Consider the following 16,320-nt stretch of genomic DNA (forward strand, 5'->3'; position numbering starts at 1 on the left):
GTATGGCTCTAGTTTAAGAACACTTCACAATGTACACTTATATCAAGACTTCAAGTTGTAGACCTGAAATATATACCATTTTCAGATGTTAAAGATCTCTAAAAAGCTTTTAAAAAACGAAAGCTGTGTTGAGGTATCAGAGAAGCCTGGACTCTGCTGTTTGGTTGTGCTTTTAAGCAAATTATTTGATTTCTCTAAGCCTTGATTTTCTTAATCTATAAAATCAGGATAATAAGGCCTGCCTCAGAAGTTTGTTGCAAGAATCTACCGTGGAACATATGTAATAAAGACTGTAAATAGTAACTGATCATTGTTAGGAGGCAGTGAAGGTTTCAGGGGCTCCAGAATCAGAAGTACTTGGATTTAAGGGGTGTTTGGCTGGTTCAGCCGATAGAACATGTGACTCTTTTTTTTTTTTTAATTTTACCATTTCATTTATTGGTGTTCAATTTGCCAACATACAGAATAACACGCAGTGCTCATCCCATCAAGTGCCCCCCTCAGTGCCCGTCACCCATTCACCCCCACCCCCGCCCAGAGCATGTGACTCTTGATCTCAGAGCTACGAGTTCAAGCCCCACCTTGGGTGTAGAGCTTACATACATACATATATAAATGTGTTAATTTTTTTTTTTTTTAAAGAGAAGTACTTCAATTTGGATCCTGGCTCTGCTATTTACTTAGCTGTATGACCTTGGGCAAATCAGTCCCTCGAGTCTCAGTTTCCTCATTCATAAAATGGGCACATAATGGTGCTAAACATATTTCCTAGGGGTGTTGTGAGTGAGGATTAAGTAATATAAAGCATGTAGAACAAGCATGGCATCTGGCATCTAGTAAGAAAGCACTCCAATGTGGATTTTTCACAATTATGCTCCATTTTGTTGAATGAAGATTTGCCTAAGCAGAGCACTACATAAGAATGAATTCAGCCAACAGACACATGAAAAGATAATCAACATCACTCATCGTTGGGGAAATGCAAATTAAACCCACAATGAGATGTCCTCCCTCACACCTGTTAGAATGGTTACTATCAAAAAGACAAGAGATAAGAAGCTTTGGCAAAGATGTGGAGAAAAGGGAAGCCTCGTGCCCTGTTGGTGGGAATGTAAATTGGTGCAGCCACTATGGAAAACAGTATGGATGTTTCTCAGAAATGTAAAAATAAAAATGCCATAAGATCCAGTAATTTCACGGCTGGGTATTTACCCAAACAAACTGAAAACACCAATTCAAAAAACACATATGCACCCCTGTTCACTGCAGCATTATTTACAACAGCCAAGATATGGAAGCAACCAAGTGCCTACTGATAGATGAATGGATAAAGATGTGGTATATATAATGGAATATTACTCAGCCATAAAAAAGAATGAGATCTTGCTATTTGTGACAACACAGATGGACCTGAAGGGTAATGTGCTAAATAAAAGAAATCAGAAAAAGCCAAATACCATATGATTTCATTTCTAGGTAGAATCTAAAAACAAAAAAACAAGCCAACAAACACACAAACAGAAACAATCTCAAATATAGAGACCAAACTGTTGGTTGCCAGAGGGGAGCAGGGTGGGGGATGGGCAAAATAGGCAAAAAGGATTAAGAGATACTAACTTCCAGTTATAAAATGATTAAGTCATAGGGATGAAAAGTCCAGTATAGGGAATATAGTCAATAATATCATAATAACCATGTATGGTGACAGATGGGAGACTACGCTTATCCTGGTGAGCATTGTGTAATGTACAGAATCGTCAAATCACTCAGTTGTCCTGAAACTAACATAATATTGTATGCCGACTATACTTCAATTTGAAAAAGAGAATGAATTCAAGGCTACTTTACTTTTTTCTGCAACCGACTAGACATATTGTGTCACATTTATATAAAATAAACTTCAGCTTAGGTATTTTTCAGTTGTATATTTGATCCTGGAAAGGGATAAGGGGCTCTCCTCTTAGGGCCGCCAACCACAACACAATGGAACCCAAACCCCCTCTACGGTTATTACGATAGATGTGGGCTCACTGATCTGATAGCTATTAAAATAAACCTGGGACCAGGCATTAATGATCAGAAAGCAAGAAGTGGTGCATCCTACAATTGGGTGGCTGACATTGATGAGAGGTTTTTTGTTGTTGTTCTTTCTATTCTTGTTGTTCAATGATTTTTGAAATTTAATTTAAAGACAAAGTGGTTTTAATCTCTCCAAGCTGTGCAGGATAGTGCTATAGAATTCATTATGTCCATTATGTTCATGCGAACATTGATGGTACACAATCTTAGCAACACCCTAATTTATGCCGTTGTTTTGTTACTATTCAATGCATAACAGAATCCGTGAAGCCTGATTCCAGGTGAGAGAGCCAGAATACAGGTCAGCTCGCGCACAGCCGCGCTTTCCATTCCAGGGGCCTCTCCACTCAGTCACTGGAGGCGGTGTGCTGCGGGTGCTCCGGACCGCCGGAGAAAGAAACCAGGGGTGTCTCCCCACAGGGGCAGTTTTCGTGGATGGTAAGTCATTTAAGCCATTATTTTTGTATGAAAAGAGATGCAGATATGTTAGAGAGTCTCTTGCACAATTTGAATGCATTTTAAAGACATAAGCTGCAAAGAGAGTTCTTGTGTACAGAGGACCATTGCTGGCACTATCCCCAGACCCCCGGGGGAACCTATTCAGCTCCTCTGCCATTATGGATACTTTGGGAGAAATTTTTTAAAAGTCCTGCTGTACCGGGTAACGGATTTTCAAGTGTCAGTGTTACTGGGATAAATTTCATTTCTCCTGTGAAGTTTGCAGGTATAGCATTTCTGATTTGGTGAGTTGTTTTTCTTTTAAGATTTATAACACAATTATTATCTGTACATGGCAATCAAAATCAAAGAGTAGAGGAAAGATACAAGACAGAAAGCAAATCTCCGTCCTCCCTCTCCTGTCCCCCGTGCCTCTCCTCAAAAGTAACCATATGAACAGTTTCTGGTAAACCTATTCCCTCCGAAATTGATGCGTATTGTAATAGGACCTGATTTATTTTTATCGGAATCATATTCTGACTGCTTGGATTCAAAATGGCATGGTTCTTTCAGACCAGTGTCAGATTGTGGGGTATACCGGGACTCACAGATGCTGTCAGAGGCAGGAGCATTGTGGAAGGGGTAGCCTCTGGACTCTGAGCAAGGATTTATTTCTAAGTGTGACCCTCTGTTAAAACCCCAAACCAGTGCTTTCCTTTCAGGTTTTAGCTTTGGTTGCTGAGCGACCTGGGGGCAAGCCACTTCTAACATCAGAGCTTTGGTTTCTCCTGTAAAGTCTCTTCCAGTTTTAGATGTTCTTGAGCTCCATCATTTTTACATAAAGCCGAATCGGTGAAAAGACTAGGATTAGGTGATTTAATCCTTCCAGAGAACATTTTTAAATATCTAACACAGTTGTAAGTGAATAGTCTCTGACTCAGAGCAGTCATTTGCAGACTGCGTGGGTGGGTTGGCGTTGGCAAGTAAAATTACAAATGTAAAGATTTACATTAATTTCGGGACCAAGAAGCTGAGCAACAAAATTACAGCTCGGAGTTTGGGTCAAAGGTGACCTGATTTACCTCCAAATAATTAACATCTGTCTTTTCAAAGCCCGATCTTATTATGTATAATGTGCACTTCGGTATGCAGGTGGAGATTTATTTGAACAACAAATATTGGATGTGGCAATTTCTGGACACAAAAAAATGCCTTGTGTTCCACTTAAAATGTTTGGAGGAGCTTTCCCATCATTTCAGCCATTATTTGCTTTATGTGCAGGTGAACAAGTTCAGATGCATGGTGCTCTTCTTAGCCAAAGGCTTAAAAGAGCCTTTGGTATCCTGGCAACAAATATAAACAATGTTCAAGTGACAGATTGAACGGTTGTTTTTACTGGACCCTCTTCAGAGACAAAACTGAATCCATGGCTTTTCCATGACTGTCAAAGAAGGGGACAGTGGAAGAGAGGTCCGATTTTGATGGTGAACGTTCGTTCTGGGATTTCATTTCCTTGGGTCACTTTTGCAATGCAGGCAGAAGATGTGGCATTGTCGAGATTTAAGAGAACGTGCCACATTTGATCATATGACTTATTTCACCGACTCTAATGTTTTCACTCCCAAATTGGAGATGGTTGTGGCTGCAAAAACAAACCAGAGCAAAGTCTGTACTTCACTGTTTACAGACAGATTTCCCAGGGCCCCGCGTTTGGGAGTGAAAGGGAAAAGTCTTCCGTCAAAAGGAGATTCCAGTGGCCTGCTCGGCCAGGAGCAGAGACGTCTCATGGCTGGCCGGAGGCAGATGCACAGCGAAGCTAATGACGCTTTGGCTTCAGAGCCACCCCTTGCCCGGTCCCCTTCCTAGCCCTGGAAGGCACCATAGCAACGTATTCATTTGGTCATGTGGTTTTGTCAAGTGTTCAAAAAAGTAAGGTATACTCGTGTTTTTGAAAAGAGGGTTCCAAAATTATATAAGCTGGAGTCACCACAAAACCTGGACCTACTCCTGCTGGTGGAGTTGGGGTAGAGGAAGGGATTCAGGGCCAGCCCTGTGCATCGGGGCAGAGACCTCACCCAAGCTGGGGACTCCGATCTCCCCACTGTTCCCCATTTTCGCACTCAGGACTCGCTTGTGGGACTTTCGAGCTAGAGGTGTCATTTTTTTTTCTTTTCTTTTCTTTTCTTTTTTTTTTTTGAAGTGTCATTTTCAAACACCAAACTTTCTCAGGTGACAACCAGCCAACTCAACTGCCTTGTGCCTCAGTTTCCCCATCTGGCATATGTGGATACCTAAAGTATCTACCCCACAGGAAGATATTAAAAGGGTTGATATGTGTAAAGCATTTAGAAAAGTGCTGCTTTACGTTATTTTCATTTTACTCATGGGATTTATCCCTGCCCTCCAGATTTTCTAAAATAGTCTCAAGAAAATGCCACAGGTACTTACAGAAAGTGAATCACATTCACACACACACACACACACACACACACACACGATTATAAAGAAAGGGATACTTTTGAACTGGACTGAACAGGAACACGAGGTTATAGTGATAATTCTGAGCTCTAACTCAGAGCACTTCTTTTACAACAATGATTATGAAAGGGAGCAAAGGCCAAAAAAAAAAATCCCTCCTGCCTCACACCCAGACCCCACTCACTGCCGGTCCACTGGGTACTGTGTGATCACCAGAGCAGCCTTGGCTCTTATAGTATTTCAGTGAATCCATGGGGTCCCGGCCTGATTTCCCAACCCTGTGACTTCACTCCCCAGGGAAAGAAGCTGCTGGAAAGAGGTGACTTACTAAGACCTTTGAAAGCAGAAGGATCTCTTTTCACTTTTTCAATGAAACTCGGAGCTCAGGAGTGCATTTATTATAAAAATGGAGACTTGGGGTGGATTTGTCCCAGAAGTGAAGGTCAGGGGGTAAAGGCAGGTGCGTGGGCCACTAGGTAAAAGCATGCCATTTGGCAATTATAGAAAGCAGATTAGATAGAAATCTGGCCAACCGACATCATCATTCCACTTCAGCCCTGTGCTTCTCTGTGTGTCTTGGATCACATCAAACCTCATCGTGGGCTAGTGCCTTGGTCCGTCCACCAAGAAGACTGGAAATCAGCTTTTCTTGTTGGAGTTACGGTATCATTTCTTAGTTTTCCTAGTAGGGGCTTGTGGCCCTTTTCAGAGTTTCCAGAGCCAGACAGATTGGATGAAGCGAAGCCTGTTTCTTGTGATTAAACAACTGATGCAAACAAGTACCGGTGACTTTTTTTTTTTTTTTGTACCGGTGACTTTTAAACTAGAGTCAAGATAAGAGCAATTGGACCCCTTCTATGTCGGATGTCGTGCTAAGCACTTCTCAGGACATGGAGGAACTCTCCTGATCCCCTAACAGGCCTGAGAGATAGGAATTCCAATTAATTCTATTTCACAGCTGACAAGACTGAGGCTTGCCAAGATAATGCACTCAGAGCTGTCTGACTTGACAGAGTTTCCAAGAGCTCTGCAAGGTGATCCTGTCCAACTCTTTATGAGGGTCACAAAACATATTAAAATATGAAAGCCAGTTAGTTTCAATATCAAAAGACAGAATCCACTTGACAAATATGAAAGAGAAATTGTAATAACCAAAGTACGGTTTACAGAATCTATTTTTAGAGGATGGGTTATTTTCTCTTTGTAGCCAATTTAAGAATTATTGTTGTAAAAAAAAAAAATCACTGGCACCTAAAGCTCTAGAGTAAAATTTTATTTTATTCAAGTTTTATTAACTTTTTCAGGACAGACCCTCCTTCTAAATGAAGGCTCTTAGCAAAGAAAGCTGAGCCCCCTGTAAGGTTGCATGCCTGGAGGCTCAAAATATGGGGCCCTTGGGTAGGCTGAGCCCAAACCAAATAACACAAGCACATGGCCAGATGGTGTTTGGCGCCCCCTCGCCTCTCGCCAGGGTTGGATCCCAGAAAACTGCGGAGACCTGGCTGGGCCTAGGTCTATTTTCCCTGACTGCACCTTACCTGGAGAGACAGTCCTGTGCACCTCTCATTCTACTACGCTTTCCGCACATGCTTTGCGGTCCCAAACCAAGCCACTTGCATTCGCTGGTCACGCTGCCCGTCCACTTTCAGGTTTCCAGGCTTTGTGGTACTATTACTACCCCCCCCCAACCCCTGCCCCAGCCTGCCTCTTGGCCAGGACACCGTTCTTCAAGACGCAGCTGAGATCACACATCCTTGTCCTCCTCGAGCCTTCCCCAGACTCCACCACACGGGCTCTCTGCCCTCTTCTTTGAATGGCTAAAGTAGTCCGTTTGTATCAGTTCCATGAGCACAGCGATTTTGTCTGTATTCATGGTTGTATCCCCTGGGCCTAGAACAGTGCCTGGCACATAGTAGGTATTCAAGAAATAATCGTTAAGTGATTGGAGTACAGTGTTTATTTCACAGTATGGTAGCTACGTGTTTATTTGTCTGTTTCCATTAGGGTCTCTGTCTTGCTCCTCCCTACATTCCTGACACTGAGCACAGAACCTGACACATAGTGAATATGTAGTAAATGTCCAGTGGAGAGAGAAAGGAAGGAAGGAAAGATGGAAGGAATCATGGACATGTGGAATTTGTTCCTTTGGTTATCTATCAACATGAGTGAATTTTGGCTGCATCCAGCCTCTTGCTACCTGGGAACAATTCTGCAATAATAAACGGCATGGGGCCTTCCTGACTTGCATCTGTGGTTTGTCCAGCTCCTGTGCTTACAGGGAGGATACAGCAGGGGTTTGGAAATCCTGTACTACTGGTATGTTGTCCATGCTAGAGAACTAGAGAGCCAGGGGCTGGGGACACCTCCCTCCCCAAATCTGCATAAAAACGGGTCTGGGTCCACATCAGGTGCTCCTACCATCCCGGGAACATATGCTGCCCATTTGATCATAACCCCCTAACACAGAGCCCTCCGTATGGTAAATACTTGATGGGTATCTGATTGTGATGGTGACAATGCTGAACACTGATTGTCACACAAGATGACTCAGGCCACTCCAGGGGAGAGGAACAGGCATGTTATTGGGGCACCTGAGGACGCTGCCATCAGAGCTGTACCAACTGCACACCCACGTGACCTATTAGGGCTGATTAGACCAGACATACTTCTGCGTCTGGGCCTGATGTTCCCAGCTCCCAAGACAGCATGGTCATTGAAAGCAGTCAGAACCCTAGAATGAACATGACCCTCTTTGACCTGCTCTGAAAGCAAGTGAGTTTGTTCTTTCCCTCCTTCTCCCCCTTTCTCTCTCCCTCCATCTCTGTCTCTCTGTTTCTCTGTGTGTGTGTCTCTCTCAGGTGGATGGGAAGTGCCTAGGGGTACCAGGGTCTTGGTCTCTTGCTGCTCACCCATAGTCATTTCTTGAGCATTTTCCTGTGGGCCAGGCACTCTTTTAATTGTGTATGGATTCTCTCATTCAATCCTTTCAGCAGCTTTCTGGTGCGAGTGCTATGATGACCATTTCTCAGGCGAGAAAACCGAGGCACCTGGCAAGCCACATAAAGCACCTGCGGCTGGACGCAGAGGCCCTGCCACTTAGAGAGGGCCAGGGAGCAGCGCAGGACGGTTTGGTGCCTGGCAAATGAGCAAGGAGAGCTGAGGAAGGGGAATGGTTCAGTCTGGGAGCCATCGGCCTGTTTGGGGACTGATCCAACGTCAGTCAGCCGTGAGGAGAAGCACTCGGTGTAGTGCTTTATTAAGAGCATGACTCTGCCTCTTTCCAGCTGCGAGATGGTGGGCAGGATACTAAGCTCTCAGGACCTCAGCTTGCTCAGCTGTGAAATGGGGTCAAGAACAGCACTGTAGTGCGGAATAAATGAATCCGTGTTTGCGAGGTGCCTGGGATAGAGCTTGGCACCCCGTGCGTACATAAGCGGGGAAAGCCCGCCGGGCCAGCCTCATCCTTTTAGAGGCTGGCTTTGTCAAGGGACACTTTGTAGGGGGCGCTCTCAGCGTGCCGGCTACGGTAGTCCGCTGTCAACGGGGGAGTGGCGGAGGGAAACGTCCTCACCTGCCACGGGCGGAACCGAGGGCGAGCACCGGGCAGAGAGGAGGGCTGGGTGGACCTTGGGGGGAAACACGGCTGTCATGGGCCTCGTGGCGACTGAAAGCTGTTGGCAGTGCCAGGCAGGATGAGAGATGCAGGCTGAGAAAGCCCCAGCGCAGCGGCCGCGCCCCGGCCGGGCTCCAAGCGCCTCCTCGCGGCTGCCTGCAGAGGGCGCGCTCCTGCGCCCCTCCGCCCCTCCGCCCCCCCTCCCCGGTCCTGCGCCTCTGCGGCCCTGCACCCCTCCCCGGTCCTGCGCCTCTGCGGCCCCGCGCCGCTCCGCTCCTGCGCCCCTGCGGCCCTGAGCTACCCCCCCGTCCCCCCTCCCCGCTCCTGCGCCCCAGAGGCCCTGCGCCCCTCCGCTCCTGCGCCCCTGCGGCCCTGCACGAAAGCCCTGCACCGCTGTGGCTCGCGGGCCCAGGATGCGGTGCCCCCTGCGCAGGCTGCTCCCTCCCCATCTCCGGCCCCCCTCACCTCTTCCAAGAAGCCCCCTCTGACTGCTACAGCCTCATGCTTCCTACGACCGACTCCCAACTTCTCTTCCACACTGGCGTAATTTAGAACTTGGATACGTGCTGGCTGGTTCCCTAAGTGTGCGGATGCACAGAGCAAGTCTGGGCGGTACAACAATAGCATAGCTGGTGTTTCTGCCCCCATCACACTCAGCCCCTGGCACACTGGGAGCGAGTGTCCAGCAAACACTTGACTTGCCTTTCTGAGGTCTCGCTATAGTGACTCCTGAGGGAGACTCTCAGGGTCTGATGTCACAGACCCCCGGGGGTGGCAGAAGAGATGCCTGGCAGGATGCCTGCATGGCCTCCGTTTTTGCTTTGAGCCTTCGCTAACGGGATGGGGGGGGGGGGGCGGCTGGGAGGCAGAGCCTTGGTGTGGAGGGTACAGGTCTGCGGAAGAGCCCACTGACGGGGAACATTTCAGTACAGAGCCCTGTGCTGGGCCCCAAGGGCACAGGTATAAATAAGCTGCTTCCCCTCGTAGGAGGCAGCGTGGAAAAATGGAAACGAGAGATTTCAAGTGGAAAAATGCCCCCCACTCTAGCTATGTGACCTTGGGCACACCGTGTCACTTCTCTTAGCCTGTTTCCTCACCTGCATCTCTGATGGGGTCTAGAGTGGGGTGGGGTGCTCAAAGAATACTGGAGTCAGGTCTATAATGTTTGCATTTTCATAAGGAGAATATATTTATCTACTAAGTAATTTATATTATATTTTACTATTATTTTTAATTTATTCTTCAAAGATTTTTATTATTTTTTATTTATTTTTTTGATAAAGATTTTATTTATTTATTCATGAGAGACACACAGAGAGAAGCAGAGACACAGGCAGAGGGAGAAGCAGGCTCCATGCAGGGAGCCCGATGTGGAACTCAATTCCAGGTCCCCAGGATCAGGCCCTGGGCTGAAGGTGGCGCTAAACCACTGAGCCACCCGGGCTGCCCTTTTTATTATTTTTAAAAGTAATCTCTACACCCAACGTGGTGCTCCAATTTACAACCCGTGAATCAAGGGTTGCATGCTCTACGGACTGAGCCAGCCAAGCACCCCTAAATTACATTTTATAGTTGAAAAGTAAAATGGCAGTGTAGCATTTTGTAGCAAATGATAAAATATTTATGAAACCTCTTTGTTCATTCAGAGAGGCTGCACAAGGCTTCATCAGTTTTTCCATTGCTAAAATACATAGTAACCAGGAGAAAGAAAATGTTTTCCGGGCGATGATGTGAACAGAAGGCAAGTGACAGAATCCATATACAAATGTGAAAGTTAAAAGAATGCGGGATCCCTGGGTGGCTCAGCGGTTTGGCGCCTGCCTTTGGCCCAGGGCGCCATCCTGGAGACTTGGGATCAAGTCCCACGTTGGGCTCTTGGTGCATGGAGCCTGCTTCTCCGCCTATGTCTCTGCCTCTGTGTGTGTGTGTGTGTGACTATCATAAATAAAAAATAATAATAATGAAAATTTAAAAAAGAAAGTTAAGAATGCAAGAATGTCTAACATGTGCCGAATGACTTGTCCAGACACTCGAGTTGTCCAGATGGCAAATGCTGAATGGCTTCAGAGTCCGGAACAATCGCCAATCACTGTGGGCTGGAGGAGGCAAGACTCAAGTCGGGCCTTGAGGACTGGACTGGATTTCAGTAAAGGAGCATAGGGAAGGGCATCTAGACAGAGGGAATGGCAGAAATAAAGATGCAGAGGCAGGAAGGTATGAATGGTTGGGCACTGCAAGTGCCAGGGGGCAGAGAGAGAGCTCTGCTTTGGCTCACTATGGTAGCCCAGTGACTAGCACAGTCCTTGGCACATAGTAGGCTCTCAGAGAGTGTTTGTGGAAGGAACCAACAAATGAGCAAATGAATTTGGCCAGGTTTGAAACCAAAGTTTCCCATAAATTCAGAAAGTCAGAGGACGCCTGGGTGGCTCAGTCGGCTAAATGCCTTCGGCTCAGGTCATGATCTCGGGGTCCTGGGATGGAGCCCCATGTCGGGGTCCCTGCTCAGCAGAGAGCCTGCTTCTCCCTTTCACTCTGCCACTACTCCTCACTTGTGCTTGCTCTCTCTCTCAAAATAAATAAATAAACTCTTTTAAGAGAGAGAGAGAGAGAATCAGGACAAGCAAACAGAAACCAGAAGGACACAGTGACTTAAAACAAGAACATCACTCACCCACACCCACCCCCCGCCAGATTGGAAGCGCCCATAAGGGAGGACAGAGCCATGCCTGCCCTGTTCATCCCTATATCCTCAGCACCAAGACCAGGAACCAACACATAGAAAGAGCTCTAGAAACATTTGACGAAGAAGTGAGTGGGTGGATGTGGCGGTTTTCAGAAAGGTATAGACTGTGAAGTCAGAGAGCCCTGAGTTTGAGTCCTGGCTCTGCTGGTTATTGCTTGGCTGACTTCTGATGAGTTGCCTAACATCTCTGAGCCTCATTTCCCCTTCTGCCAATAATACCCACTTCACCGGGTTGTCCTGAAGATGCAGTGGCATAATGTGTATAAAGTGCCTGCTGCCACCCTCAGGAACAGGTTGGAGGCCTCGCCATCACACCCCTTCAGCTGGAGCAGATGTGGGTGTCCAGCTGGGGCAGCGGGAAAGATGGAGAGAAAGAGATGAGGGGAAAGGATAATCAAGGGGCTTTATTTTCAAAAGGAGACCACAGGGCAATGCCTGGAAACTAAAAGGGGAGATAGGAATGAGCTCAGAAAGAGACAAAGACCTGCCAAGTGGGCTTTACCACCGGAAAGCAGGGAGACCCCAGGCGACAGGCAGGAGGACTCAGAAGACTCACAGGGAGCTCTGCGGTTCCTGGTCAAGGAAAGGCCCCCTGGCTGCTTCCCAGAGCCTGCAAGGTTTTCGGGCAATGGTATTTCCCAGGACTTTTAGAAACTCGCATGCATGGTCTTCTCTTCTCCCCAAATGTCAGAAAAGCACAGTCCACAAGGGGGCAGCTGACATCTGGCGGAGTCCAATCACCGTAGAAACGCGAGGATGTGAAAAGGCTGGCTTCCCTTGTAGATGCCCCAGCAGGAGAGCCACCGGGAGCAGGATGACCGGTGGCAGTCCTTCCCCCGCCTCCTTAGCCCGGGTGTGCGGGCTGCGGAGCCCTGACTGATGCCAGGGGACCTCGGTTATTGCTCAGACTTGGCACGGCTGCCGGCTTCTGGCCTAGCTCTCCGGCAGCCTTGCTCTTTGCGTCTGCCTCGCAGGGCCCAAGGAGGAGCAGAAGGGTCTGATGGCTAGCAGGCCTGAAGGGCTGAAAAGAACTCCTGCAAGTAGATGGATCTTGCCTGTGCCCACTCCACACAGGGCCCCGGGATTGGGTGTTGGGAGGCGTAAATCCAGAAGAAAGCCTAAGATTCTTTTAACGACCTGAATCTAATGGAAGTGAGGAGGCAAAACCACGCTGAGTCAGAGATGGCTCTGGGATCAGAGACCTGGGGTCAGATCCCAGCTCTACTATTTCTTAGCTATATGTCCTGGGACAAGCTATTTAACCTCAGTTTTCTCATCAGGAAAATGGGGAGAGTATCAACAGTACCCACCCCACAAGGTGGTTGTGGGGTTTCAGTGAGATAATGTATCAGTGAGATAGTGCCTGGGCAAACAATATCAATAAATGGTAGCTGGAATCCTTGTTACTGTTCGTAGTAACAATGAAACAATCTGGTACTCACTGAATATAGAAAAAACATAGGAAGACACAGTGGCAGGTAGTAGGAGGTGGGTTTTATCCTGAGTTGTTGAAGATGAAGAAGCAGGAGTTGTGAGCACAGAATGGGGAGGGCATCCGGATAGAGGGAAGGGGGCAGTGTCTTCAAGGTTGGCAGGTGGCTTCGTTTGGATGGCCCACTAGGCCCTCATTGGCAAGGGTGGAGCTGCCTCACTGGGGCTGAGCGGCTGTAGGCACTGGCAGGCCAGACGAGGGAGGCTGCTTGGCTCCTCATCTCAGCATTAAGAAGCTAGGGAAGTGATATGAGGAAAAGAATGTCTCAGGTGTTTGGGAAAGAAGTCTCGTGGTCGCCAGCCTCAACATTTTAGAAGAGGAAGGCAAATCCAGGTGAGCAAGTACATTAGAGTTTCCTAGAGCCAGTAGAAGATCAATATAGATCAATGAGAGAGAGAGAGAGAGAGAGATTTATTATAGGAATTGACTCATGTGATTATGAAGACCAAGAAGTCCCAAGAACTGCCATCTGCAAGCTGGAGAACCAGGAAAACTGGTGATGTAACTCCATCCAAGTCTAAAGGCCTGGGAACCATGTGGCCGATGGCATGTTCCAAGTCCTGGTCAAAGTCCAGAAGCCCAAGAACCAGAAGCATTGATGTCTGAGAGCAGTAGACAACGGATGTCCCAGCTCAAGCAAAAGAAAAAAAATGCAAATTTGCCTTTCCTCCATCTTTTTGTTCTCTTTGGGCCTTCAAGAGATTGGATAATCCCCACCTGCATTGGTGAGGGCAATCTTCTTTCCTTAGCCTACCCATTCAGATGTTGATCTCTTCCAGAGACCCCCTCACAGGCGCACCCAGAAATCATCTTTTACCAGTTAGCTGGCCATCCCTTAACCTAGTTGGCACACAAAACTAACCGGCATAGCAAGCTGAGGAAGAAGAGGCCCAGTGTTCTCTCTGCAGGTGCAGACCCAGGGGGAATAAACTGAGAATAGAGAATATTCTGTGTTCTGAATCCCAAGCACATACCCAGAATTCCAACGTGGTGACCCAGTAGGACCTAGAAGTCAGCTTCTACCCACAAAACCCTCAGCTGTCAGCTGCAAAATGCTCATCCCTGGGCGGTGCCCTCCCCCCACCCCCACCCCCACCCCAGGCCAGTACTTTGGAAGGAGGTTCTCCATATTTTTAGTCCCAGGGCCTGGTCTAAGGCTTCCATTTCCATACTGATTTTATAAGCTTAAATTTCCCTGTTAGCAGTTCCTCTCAGGGCCAGCAGAGCTGGGCTTATTTCCTGTCTGCCCAAATGGTATGTACCCCTTGAACCCTTGTTTCCTCAGGCCCTGGGGGGCAGGGGGCGCAGAGGAGGCCTCAGCCTGAATAGCCCCAAACAAGAGAGAATAGAAGAAAGAGCCTTTTATATTTAGCTTTAGGATATCACAAGTGATTTTTTGGCAGCACATGTCCCTTCCTACATAGGATTGGATTGGGCTAAATGAAAATTAACTTCAGTAAAGGCAGGAGAGCAGAGTGGTTAAAAGCCTGTTAGCCCGGCAGCTGTGGGCTCGTCACCATGTGGTCCAGTTTCCGGTCGGCCACCACCACTTTCCTAGCTGTTCCATTTCTGTGGGGCTGAGTTTCTTCATCTGTAAAATGAAGACAGCCAGAATGCCTTCCTCGTGGGAGATGTCTGAGAGGAGCGCCTGGGAGGGAATGTATGTAAAGCCCTGAGCTCCATGCCTGCCCCACGGAAACATTCCAGAAAGGGTAGTGGCCATACCTACTATCCCATCATTACCTTTTGCCAGCAGAAGGGATATGCTTGGCAGAGAGGAAGCCTGGAGGTGGCCTGGGGCGGGGGGCGGGGTGCGGAGGGGGTATGCGGGGGAGGGAGTCAGAGCAGGAGTCTAATAAACTGTCAACATACAATCCAGAAAAAAACATGCCACACCAGAAAACTGACTTATCCACTTGCCATCACCAAAGCCACCAGAACCTACTTTGGCTCCCCTTAGCAGGTTCTGGCTTGATGAAACAGGAGGCATTGGCCGATGCCCAGCTGGCCAGAGTCGACCAGGAAACACTTCTCCGCACTGGGGCCAGGTCCGACTGGGGACAGGGGCGTGTCTGCTGTCACCCACAGAGTCACCTTTGTCCACGAAGGGCGGACGACACGGTCAAAGCTCGTGCAAGGACAAACTCCCTTCTGCCTTGGGCAGAGCTCACCTGCCTCCGCGTTTTTGCAGGGTCATCGGTTTCCTCATGTGATGTGCTGGGAAAAACTAGAAAACACACGTCTCTTTCTAGCCAGGATGTGGTAAGAAGACTTCCTGGAAATAACCTCCACGGCGAAAGCCCAAAGTGGGTAGCCCTCGTCCCAGCCCTGGGTGTGTGCAACATCTGCTTGGTCTTGCCACAGGAGCACCGGCGGGCTACCCGTTGGGGCCTGCAGCTCTGGCCATACTATATCAGGGCTAGGTGTACACGGAGGCCACTGAGGCCTTGCTCACTGTCAGCAACTTGTCATCTACTCCGATGTACTCACGTTCTTCGCACTTCTGTTCAGGGTCAAGCCAAGGCTTAGCTCTGGCCGCTCTTTGGTGGTGGCTTTTGCCTGAGGCTAGGGTTAGAAAGATTTCGATGCCATGTTCATCTTGGGAGAGTCTCTAGGGACACTCAGCTCAGCATTTGGGGTCGGGAAATAAACTGCAGGAGTTTCCGCCCCCCGCCCCCCCGCCAGAGCTGACTTTTTCAGAAGCATCCAAGCATCCAGGCACTGTCCTCATTCTCTTTCTCCCTCTCCCTGTCTCTGATGTGACTAGGGGACAGGCTAGGCCCCTGCACTCACTTGATCCATATAAAAGGGCCTACAGAAGAAAGAAAAAAGGGGAAATGGGAAGGTCGCTGCTTGTCCTGCTCTGTCCCCATATGGATTATAAGCCCAGGGAGGCAGCAGGACAGAAGAGTAAAGAGAATGGAGTCTGGGGTCACACTACCTGGGCTGGAGTAACTCTGCCATCTATCAGCTGTGTGAACTTAAGCAAGTTATTTACCTCTCTGTGCCTCAGTTTCTTCAACTATAAAATGGGGATGATAACTGGACCTGCTTTAAAGGGTCGTTATGAGAATTAATCAGTTAACAGATTGCAAAGCATTTTTTTAAAAAGATTTTATTTATGAGAGAGAGAGAGAGAGAGAGAGAGAGAGAGTGCACAAGCAGGGGGAGGAGCAGAGGGAGACAGAGAAGCAGATTCTCTGCTGAACAGGGAACTGGACTCAGGACTCAATCCCAGGATCCCAGGACCATGGCCTGAGCCGAAGGCAAACACTCAACCGACTGAGCCACCCAGGCACCCCTGATTGCAAAGCATTTAAAACAGTGCCTGGCATATGGTAAATGTCATATGTTTTAGAAATAAAAATGACAACTTTCATGTTAGTGGTTCCTATGTCGGATCCATGTCCCCCAGTCCCTGGCTGTAAGTTTCAAGGCTTCCACTTATGGATCTGGGGCCCCTTGGTGCGTTTTTTT

The 16,320-nt window shown here is 47.9% G+C and overlaps 1 protein-coding gene across 4 annotated transcripts in view; it reads left to right on the forward strand.

Moving 5' to 3' along the window:
• The first annotated feature begins 2,404 nt into the window (after positions 1–2,404).
• Positions 2,405–16,320, forward strand: part of UBE2A (ubiquitin conjugating enzyme E2 A) — an 89,118-nt gene continuing 75,202 nt past the window's right edge. The window contains exon 1 of one of the 4 annotated variants that reach the window (XM_072743744.1): positions 2,405–2,517. The gene's annotated coding sequence lies outside the window, so the exon portion shown is untranslated. Of the gene's footprint in view, positions 2,518–7,648; positions 7,768–16,320 lie in introns of those variants that run through there. The other 3 variants (XM_072743746.1, XM_072743747.1, XM_072743745.1) reach the window with 3 other exon arrangements.

This window comes from Vulpes vulpes, chromosome X, assembly GCF_048418805.1.
Source record: "Vulpes vulpes isolate BD-2025 chromosome X, VulVul3, whole genome shotgun sequence".
Lineage (NCBI taxonomy): Eukaryota > Metazoa > Chordata > Mammalia > Carnivora > Canidae > Vulpes > Vulpes vulpes.